The 10,262-nt window shown below is 39.9% G+C and overlaps 1 long non-coding RNA gene across 1 annotated transcript; it reads left to right on the top strand.

Annotated features, from left to right (window-relative positions):
• The first annotated feature begins 218 nt into the window (after nucleotides 1-218).
• On the top strand, nucleotides 219-7,816 carry LOC110202219 (uncharacterized). The gene is made up of 4 exons (XR_013487729.1): nucleotides 219-460; nucleotides 5,715-5,776; nucleotides 6,654-6,704; nucleotides 6,998-7,816. It is a non-coding gene; the product is annotated as an uncharacterized LOC110202219 (long non-coding RNA).
• The last annotated feature ends 2,446 nt before the right edge of the window (nucleotides 7,817-10,262 follow it).

The raw sequence follows: 10,262 nt of genomic DNA, 5'->3' as shown, positions 1-10,262 counted from the left end.
TCTCCCCCTCCCCTCCTCTCATTCCCTCCACCTACTCCTTCCCTCTCCTCCTGCCTCTCCCCTCTCTCTCCTCCCAATTCGCTCCCCGATCCCCACCGCCCTTTCTCTACTTCCCCCCGCCCCCGGAGGAGGCGGAAGAGGAAGAATTGGGGAGACGTAGTTCATTTCTGGCTGATCCGGTTCCGGGGTTTACCACCTCCCACCACGTTCTAGTTCCGGGGATTCCTGACATTCCCCGTGGCCGGGCCACATCCACCCCGGCAGCCGCCGCCACCCGCGCCGCCCCCTCCTCCTCTTCCTCCTCCTCATTCTACTCCGGCATGAGTTGGGGGACGCCATGCCCTGGGACTGAGGCCTACAGGGTGGGCACCTTCCACCCCTCAACGCCTTATGTCACAGGGCCCTGCCCCCGACCCCTCCTCCATAGTCACCACCTGCTATCCTTGACGGACAGATGGAGGTAAGCCCCACCTCCCTGTGTGACGTCATACACTCCCTCTACTAATTTGCATTTTCTTAATATTTTGTATATGTTGATATATAATTGCATGTTAAATCTTCCAATAGGGCATATGCTCCATAAGGCCAAAGGCTTTTTCATTTTTGCCTGGTAATCCCCTACACTTAGCATGAGGTCTAGCACATAATCAGAGCTTAACAAAGTCTTTTTGATCACTTAATTACCACTTAAAATGTGGCACAGCCTTTTGGTGACATCTAATGTCTAGAATGAGAACAGATAAGGAAGACTAACAGGCCCTGCCTTTTAAGGCCTACTCAGATATTAGACTTTATGTCCAACCACAGTATTACACTCTGACCCTTTTAAAAACCTCTGTTTACTGGATTTTAATCAGTTATGACTTAACACACAGGCTCCATGGGGGGACCCATTCCTCTGGTTCCATACAAAAGGAAAGGAAAAATCCAATCAAGGAAGAAATGACTGACTGGCTGCCATTTTAAATTCAGTGATATATAGACAACTCAATCTCAACCTGTTTAAAACAGAGCTCATTATCTTACCCCCAGACCCACCTTCTTCTGAACTTCCCTGTCAAGAACACCCCCATCCTCCCAGTCATGCAGGGTTACATCCTGGAAGCTATTTTCTGATAAGTGAGCTCTCACCTTATCTGGAACCAAGCCTCCCTTTCCTTTCCCAGCCAACAGCTCTAAACTGTGTTGCTGCTCCCTTCCCTTTCCAGGTTCCCTTTATGTATATTCCCTTCATCACTAGAAAAGGAAGCTCTTTGACAGCAGTGACTCTCTTGTCTTACTAGACTTGCTAGTCTTTCTCTCTGTCTCAGTCTCCCGTGTTTCTCACCCTCCCTGAGTCTCCATATTCAGTCAGCTGCCAAGCCCTGTCATTTCCACCTACACAAAACCTCTGGCATCTCCCCTCTTCTCTCCACTCCCACAACCTCATCACTTTTCATCTGGGATGCTGGAGTAGCCTCCTGTTGGGTCTCCCTGCCTCTACTCTCTCCCCTCGCCAATCCATCTTCTTCTCAGCTGCCACAGGGAAATTCCTAGAACCCATGTCTGATTGTGTCCATTTTCTGCTCTTCAATAGCTACCTGATACATGTAGGATCAAATACAAACTCCTGTATCGTATAAAACTTCATAACCTTTCTTTCTAGTTTTATCCAATATTATTTCCATTCATGTACTTTATAATTTGGGGCAGCTAATTGGCTCAGTGGATAGAGTGACAGGCCTGGAGTCAGGAAGACCTGAGTTCAAATCCAGCCTCAAACATTTATTTATTAGCAGTGTGATCCTATTTGTCTCAGTTTCCTCATCTGTAGAATGAGCCAGAGAAGGAAATGGCAAATCATTCCAGCATCTTTGCCAAGAAAATCCCAAATGGGGTCACAAACAAATCAGACACAACTGAAAACAACTGAACAGCAACTCTATAATTCGTGTAAATTGGCTTTATGCTGTGCATTACAGATAAAACTTCACATATAAAAATATCTTTCATTTACAAGCCTTTGCAAAGGCTGTCTTCCTGCCAGGTTTGCTTTCCATACTCACCTCTGCCTCTGAGTATCCTTAGTTTTCTCAGTGCCACCTCTTATATGAGACTTTTTTTATGGTTCCCCTCCCCCAGAGGTTGTATCTGTTCCCCTTCCCCCACCATTAACTATCATTTTGTTTATATTTTGTATATACTTGTACTCTCCGTATCCACCAATGGGATACAAACTCCTTGAAAATGGGTCATTTCATTTTACTCTATGTGTCTTCAGCACCTAGGACAGGGCCTGACATAATAAATGCTTTTTGACCAGTTGATTGCCATGGAGAAATATACTCTGGTACTTTGTTGACATCTAGTGGCTTTGTTGGATATTGCAGTTTACTGACATGTTTAGGCCAATATTACATGTTAGTAATAGGTTCTTGTGTTTCCCCTTATCCTGCCACTCCAGAATCACAGAATTTCAGAGCTGGAAAGGATTTCCAAGGCCACTAATCCAATCTAGATGAGAATCTCCTTTATAGTACCTCCTAACAGGTAGTCAAATAACTTTAGTTGGAAGACCACCATTGACCGGAAACCCACCACTTCTTATGATTCCATTCTACTTTGAATCTACAGAATCTTCCTCTGCTACTTTCACCAATTGTTCCTAGTTCTGTTTGCTAAGGCCAAGTTTAATCCTTCCTCCTGAGTGACACATTTCTAATATCAGAAGACATCTATCTTGTCCCTACCTCAGTCTTCTCTTCTCCAGACTAAATATCTCCACTGCCTTCAGTGGATTCTCCTTTGACATGAATTCACATGAACTTCACCATCCTGCCTGCCCTCCTCTGGATGTTCTACAGCTTATCAGTGATTTTCTGTGGGGCTCAGAACTCCACACAGGACTCCTTATTTGCTGTCTTTCATACCAGTCTTCTCTACAAGATCCCACATAATTGGTCATCCAGCATCCCAAAGTGATGAGCAGTTCACTAACTCATAAGCCAGCACATTCCATTTTCAGACAACTCTAATGATTAGAAATATCTCCCTTAAGTTAAAATAAAAATCTACCTACATATTGCTCCTAATTTTGCCTGCTGAGGCAAATTTGAAGAACAAATCTAATTCTTCCTCCATACAGTAGACATTCAAATATTTGAGATCAATCAATCAATCATTTATTAAGCACTAAGTATGTGCCAAGTCTTTCACTATGCATATGAGAATACAAGGGATCAAATGAAAACAGTCCAAGCCCTCAAGGAGATTATATTCTTTTGGGAAAGACTTATGGCACACATGTAAGTACATACAACATACATACAAAATGGATACATAAATATAAGATAATTTGAGGGGAAAGGCACTGGCATATGGAGGGGGGGGTGGATTCTGTAGACATTGGAATTTAAGCTCTGCCTTTAATGAAACTGGGATTCTCAGTGGCAGAGTAGAGGAAAGAGAGCATTCCAGGCAGGAGCGATGGCCTGTGCAGAATCAAGAAGGTGGGAGACACATCATGCGTGAGAAACAGCAAAGAAAGTATGGCTGGATCACAGAGAGCATGAAGGGGAGTAACATATGAGAGAGCTAGAAAGATCAATTTGGGCCTGGTTGTGACGTACTTTAAATATCAAACAAAGGAACTTTTATTTTAACCCACAGACAATGGGAGCCACTGAAGTTTATGGAATGGGGGAGTGATGTGGTCAGAACTGCAAGTTAGGAAAATCACTTCGGTAGTGTAGGTTTAATACTGGAAGCAAAGAGACACCCATCGGTCTTTTAACATTTAAGGAAAGGAAATTTACTTAACCATGATAGAGGAATCATATTAAACATACTTTGTTTCAAATTCTTTGCTATCACAAAAATGCTGGTATAAATATTTCAGTGTATATTAAGACTTCATATCAATTACCTCCTTGAGGTATTAGTCTCCTAAAGGAATCCCTGGGTCAAAGGGTATGGATATTTCAGTCACTTTATTAGCATAATTCCAAAATGGTTGTACTGATTCATAGCTCCACCAAAAATGCTATAGTGTGCCTAAATTCCACAGTTCTGCCAACACTGACTATTGCTATCTTTTATCATCTTTGCTAATTTGCAGGGCAGAAGGCGAAACTTCAGGGTGGTTTTGATTTGTATTTTTCTCCTTATTAGTGATTTGGAGTGTTGTTGAGGTTGTTAATAATTTCCAATTCTTGTCAGAGCATTTGGTCATATACTTTGACCCCTTATCTATTGAGAAATACTTATTGGTGTTACATATCCTATTGCCATACATACTCACATATAGGGCAGCTAGGTAGCATGGTGGATAGAGCACTGGGTTTGGAATCAGGAAGACTCTTCTTCCTGAGTTTAAATCTGGCTTCAGACACTTACTAGCTGTGTGATCCTGAGTAAGTCACTCAACCCTGTTTGCCTTAATTCCTCATCTATAAATTGACCTGGAGAAGGAAATGGCAAACCACTCCAGTATCTTTGCAAAAAAATCCCAAATGGGATCATAAAGATTTAGACATGACTGAAAAATGACTGAATACATATATATTGATAAATTTACATACATATGAGTGAGTTAATTGATTATATAGTTTAGATGCCAAATTTTTGTCAGAGAAATTTGATACCAATATTTTTTTTTCAAATCAACCACTTCCCTTCTTACTCTAGGTGGATTAATTTTGTCTGTACAGAAACTTTTCAGTTTCATTTATTCAGGTAATTTGTTTTATCTTTTGTGATTACAACAAATTATCTCTCTTCCTAGTTTGGTTGATAATATATCTCGTATCCATAATTGTATGAGGTAGATGGTCTGCTTCTCTTTAATTTTTTTGTAGTGTGATATATAACATTAAGTTCATGTACCTATATAGAATGTATTGTGGATTGTAGTAGATCTAAGCCTAATTTCTGCCATACTTCCTTGCAGTTTTCCTAGAATTTTTCATCAAATAGAGAGTTCTTTCTGAAGTAATTTATGCTTTCTGATTTGCTAAACACTGGATTATTGAGTTTCATGGATTCAGTATTTGTACTAATTGGGACCTAAGGTGTATTGTTATTCCTGTTGTGTTGGCATGGCCCAGCCATGAGCACTAAATATTCTTCCAGCTATTTTAGTTTGTTCTTTATCTCGTTAAGGGACATTTTGTAATTGAATCTATATGCCTTTGTGTGCTTTAATAGTTTGGTTCCTAGACATTTTATTCATTTTTAGTTATCTGGGATTTTATTATAGACTTTGCTTTGGTTATTGTTATATAGAAATGCTATTGATGTTTGTGTTTATTTTGCAGCCTGATATGTTTCTGAAGCTACTAATTGTCTCAATTAGTATCTCTGCTGATTTCCTAGGATTTTCCAAGTAAACTTTAATATCATCAGCAAATATGCATATTTTTATTTCTTCTTGACCTATATTTATTCTTTTAATTTCTTTCTCTTGCCTTATTGTTAACAATAGCATTTCCAGAACTAATGGTATTAGTGACAGCAGGCATCCTGGGTTTACTACCATATTTATTGGGAAAGGTTCTAGTACATCCCCATTGCATATGATGCTTGCTTTTAGTTTGAGGTAGAGGTTCTTTAAACAAATATGGTTGTGTGCTTTCTTTCTTTCTTTCTTTCTTTTTTTTTTTTTGAGAATGACTTGTGAAATATGGATGCTAATTGTTCTTGAAAAGTTTAATAGAATTATCTTGTGAATTCATCAGGAACAGGAGTTTTTCCATTGTTACCTTCTTTAGAGATGGATCGATTTTGTTTTCTGAGATCGGTAAGTCCCTATTTGGTCTCTGGTTTTTTTTTATGTTTTTGAAGATATTACTTTTCTTTTATATGCTCTTTTTTGTTAGCATATAACTCTTTAGAATAATTTCTGATTTTTTTTTCTTTCTTCTAGCTTTGTTGTGATTTTACTCTGCTCATTTGTAGTTGTTTGTCCTTTGTTGTCCAAGAGGGCCATGATATCAGCTTGATGATGCCATGACATGCAAGTGAATTGGATTTAAGTGAGGGAGGGCTGTGCAAAGTCACCAGCCTCATTTTCTCCTCCAAAGCCATCTGGGTCCAGTGGCCAGATATAGATCAGGATGACTGGAGATGGCCCTCAGTAACCTGGATAATAGTATAGATGACAGTAGTTATCAAAAACTGGCTGGGATAGCTAACACCTGGGATAACAAGGTCAGGATCCAATCAGATTGATTGGCCTGAGCCCTAATCATTTGGTATGTTGTTGATTTGATTTTCTGTGCTGTCTTCTTATTAATCAAATTGGCTAAAAGTCTATTAAGTTTATTGGTCTTTTCCAAGAAGTAGCTTTTAATTTTGTTTATCATTTCTGTAGGAGTTTTTGGTTTCTAGTTTTTCTGTTTCTACTGTATTTTTAATATCTTATCTTTTTTTTTTTTTTGTGAGGCAATTGGGGTTAAGTGACTTGCCCAGGGTCACAAGGCTAGTAAGTATCAAGTGTCTCGTCAGGTCCTCCTGACTTGAGGGCCGGTACTCTATTAATTGTGCCACCTAGCTGCCCCAATATCTTATCTTTTATGCTATTTTTAGGTTTATTTGTTGATTTCTTATTTCTTTTCCAATAAATATTCAGTTCATTAATCCTCTTTGTTTTCTTTCCTGTTAATGTATGTTTGTAGGTATGTGATTTTTCCCCTGAGGACTACTCTGTCTGTATCCCAGAAGTATTGGTATGTTGTTTCATCACTGTCATTTTCTTTCGTATCATTATGGTTCCTGTGATATGTTCTTTGACATGCTTGTTATTTAGGATTTCACCATTGTCTCCATTCGAGTCTCTGTCTCTTGCCTGTAATCCCTGAACTGATTATTAGTTTTATTGCTATGGTCTGTAAATTATCTGTTTACTGTTTCTGCCTTTTTATATTTATTTTCATTATCTCTCAGCCTTCATACATGACATAATTTTGTAAAAATTTCATGGTATGCAGAGATTTAGTTTTTGTTTTCTTTTTGAGGACAGGGGGAAAAGAGAGTGAGTACTCTTTTGGATATGGTGGAGTAGAGAAGTCTGGGGCCCCTCCGTTTGACGAAGTCCAGTCACTTTAGTGACGTGAGACAGGAAGACAGCACTGGAAAAAAAGATTGAGAATGTTCTGCATTGAGATGACAGTTGTACCCATGAGAGTTGACATCTTTCCTAAGGGCAGCTTCTTGAGCACTACAGCAAGAGGACTACAAGGACCTGTGAGTTTGCCACGTGTGCTCTTCACACTTGAGCCCCTTTTTCCCCAGAGTCTGGATATACTGGAGAGACAGTGTGTTACAAATTCGGGGGTTGGGAAAGTTGGGGTGGATTTTGATAGCAACTGTTTCAAGTCTGCCACCATAATCAACACACTTTTTAAAAATCTAAACAATTGAGGCTGACTAATTGATAGCAATTGATGAAAAATGTCCAAAAACTTGTGTGCCATATAATGTCTGTGGACCTCCCACCTCCACGAAGGGATGAGTTAGGACTGTCTTCTCATAGATTAGAGTCATGCTTGATCTTTATCATAGTTATATTACTTTTTGATACTTTTGGTGTGTTAGGTTTTTTCCATTTACATTATTGTAATCATTTTATCTATTGTTTTCTTGGCTCTGCTGACTTCACTCTGCATCAATTCATACAGATCTTTCAGTGCTTCTCTGTACGCATCACATACATTATTTTATATAGTACGTGAATCTTCCATTACATTCAAGTATCACAATTTGTTTAGCCATTCCACAATCGATGGGCTTCTATTTTGTTTCCAGTTCTTTGCTACCATAAAAAGTACTGCTATAAAGATTTTGGTGTATATGAGTACTTTCTTCTTATCCACGGCTTCCTTGGGGTATATGCCCAGAAATGGAATGTCTGGTTCAAATGGAATGGGCATCTTAGTCACATCACTTACATCATTCCAAATTATTTTCCAAAATGTTTGTATTATTTTAGATCTCCACCAATGATGTATTGGTTGCTTATCCTTCCACAAGCCCTTCAATATTGACTTGCCTTTTTTTGAGTCATCTTTGTCAATGTGTGACATGAAACTTTAGGATTATTTTGATATATATTATTCTTATGATTGGGGTGTATGGGGTGTTAAGGAAGGACTAGCACCTCTGGTGCGAGGCCTGCTGAGCCCTTTTATAGGCTGCTCTCCACCTTTGGTGTCCACCTTCACCCATCTCTCACATGTGGCTCCAGGAAGCTTTAGCATGTGCAGTGGCCACACTCTAGTAAAACTGTTTCAGCAGACAAGCCAAACCAGGTTGATGGACCTCCAGCCTGTCGGTGAGTTAGAGGAATGTCTACTCCAAGGATGTAAAGACTTCTGGTATAATGGGCAGATGAGAACAATTTGTTCTAAAAGCCATAAAGGCAGCTAATGCAGGCACTGTGGAGCACCTAGAACTTGGTCAGACATCAAAGATACTAAGGTCATAATATATCCTGGGCCATCACCAGTCATTTTGACTTTTGTCCTGCCATTTGATTTTGATGATTTTGGAAGAGTGAGGCTGATGACTTTGTGCAAATCTACCTCATTTAAATCCAATTCATGGGCAAGTCAAGACATCACCTGTGATGTCATTGGTCCTTTTCAAAAATGAAGGACAAGATCTATAAAATACAGATAAAGGGATGGAGTCAAGATGGTGGAGAAAAGTCAGGGACTCTCCTGAGCTCTCCCTAGAACTCCTCAGAACAACTTTAAATAATGCCTCAAAACAAACTCTAAAGTGACCAAACCCAAAAAAGGCTGGATGAAAAAATTTTCGAGCTGAAGACAGCTTAGGAGGTCAGCAGGAAATGTCTGTTGCACCAGTGTAAGAGTAGAGCCTAGTACAGCAAACCAGCAGTAGGCCTTGAGGGCAACTGAATCAATGGTGGCAGTGGTGGTATTTGGACCTCTCAGCCCACATAAGGTAAGGGGGCCAAAAAGGAGATTACAGACATCCCTTTTGTTGGCACCAGTGGCAGGACTCTGTTGCATTGCCTCTACTTGGATCTGAGTACCAGTTCAGGGTCTCAGTTCCAGGGAGAAGAGAAGCACTAGCATACTAGAGCTTGTGGCAACATGGGAGCTGGGACCCTGTTCACAGTTCCAGGGTGGAAAAGAGTGCTTGTGGTCACTCACAGATGAGAGCACAGGCCAGGAGAGCAGTAAACACCTCTTCTGAGATCATACCAACTCAGAAAAACCAAAAACTTACAGGTCCCCAGAATTTTCTCTGCACAAAAAATCTGAGGATTGGGACAGTGCTTCCTCCATTCCAGAAGCAGAGCCCCACTTTAGCATTGAGTTAAAAGTCAAGAAATAGGTTAGAAAAATGAGCAAACAGCAGAAAAAGATCCTGACTGTAGAAGGTTACTATGGTGACAGGGAAAATCAAAACAAACTCAGAAGAAGACAAAGCCAAAACTGCTACATACAAAGCCAAGGAGAGAGGAGCCAGATTTCATTGGACACCTTGACTATCCCATCTCATCCCAATTACAACTCTGGCAAATGTTAGGACACTCTGCCATAGGGACTTTCCCAACTGAGACGCTTTTTATTATCCTTACACAAAGAAGGCAGGGAGCCAGGGAATAGGTGATTGATCCTAAGGACCTAAGAGTTTTGGCTGAAACTCTCCTACCTCAAGAGCAATCTGTGTTATGTCAAAAATGTCTCAGGTCAATATGCAGGAACTGGCCAAGTCCCTGGATGTTTACCTCAAGATCTAATTCTAAGGAATAGTTCCCCAAGTGGGTCTGGGTTGAAACAAATCCCAGAACAATCTGTTAGGGAAGTTCCTTGTCCTTTGGCTTGGGCTGTGGATAGGGAAGATCTTATACGTTAACCCGTCAGTCGGCCTCTAGACCTGACCTATCCATGGATTGGGAACTTGATCTCCTATGGGGCATACACAGTCATCACCCATACAGAGATAGAGAACAAATCAATAGAAGGGCTTCACTTGTAAAAAAGAAAAAGCTTATAACCTTGCTGAAATGAAAGAAGTCAAGCAGTTTACTATACAAGGTTCACAGAGCAATAACATCAATAATAATAATACAACAGGAATAGCTGCATAAAAATATTTATGTAAAGTATCCCATATAGACAGAGAGGAGAACAATTAGTAGGTACATACATATAGACACTTGTTCTATTAAGTAGAGTAGCACAGTGAGTACAATTATCATAAGCTATATGCAAGAAATTTGTAAGATTATCACTACTTAAACATGAATAGGT

Source organism: Phascolarctos cinereus, unplaced genomic scaffold (genome assembly GCF_003287225.1).
Source record: "Phascolarctos cinereus isolate Bilbo 61053 unplaced genomic scaffold, phaCin_HiC Scaffold_6;HRSCAF=336, whole genome shotgun sequence".
Classification (NCBI taxonomy): Eukaryota; Metazoa; Chordata; class Mammalia; order Diprotodontia; family Phascolarctidae; genus Phascolarctos; species Phascolarctos cinereus.
Note: the sequence above shows the minus strand (reverse complement) of the source record. Positions and strands in the feature narration are given on the sequence as shown.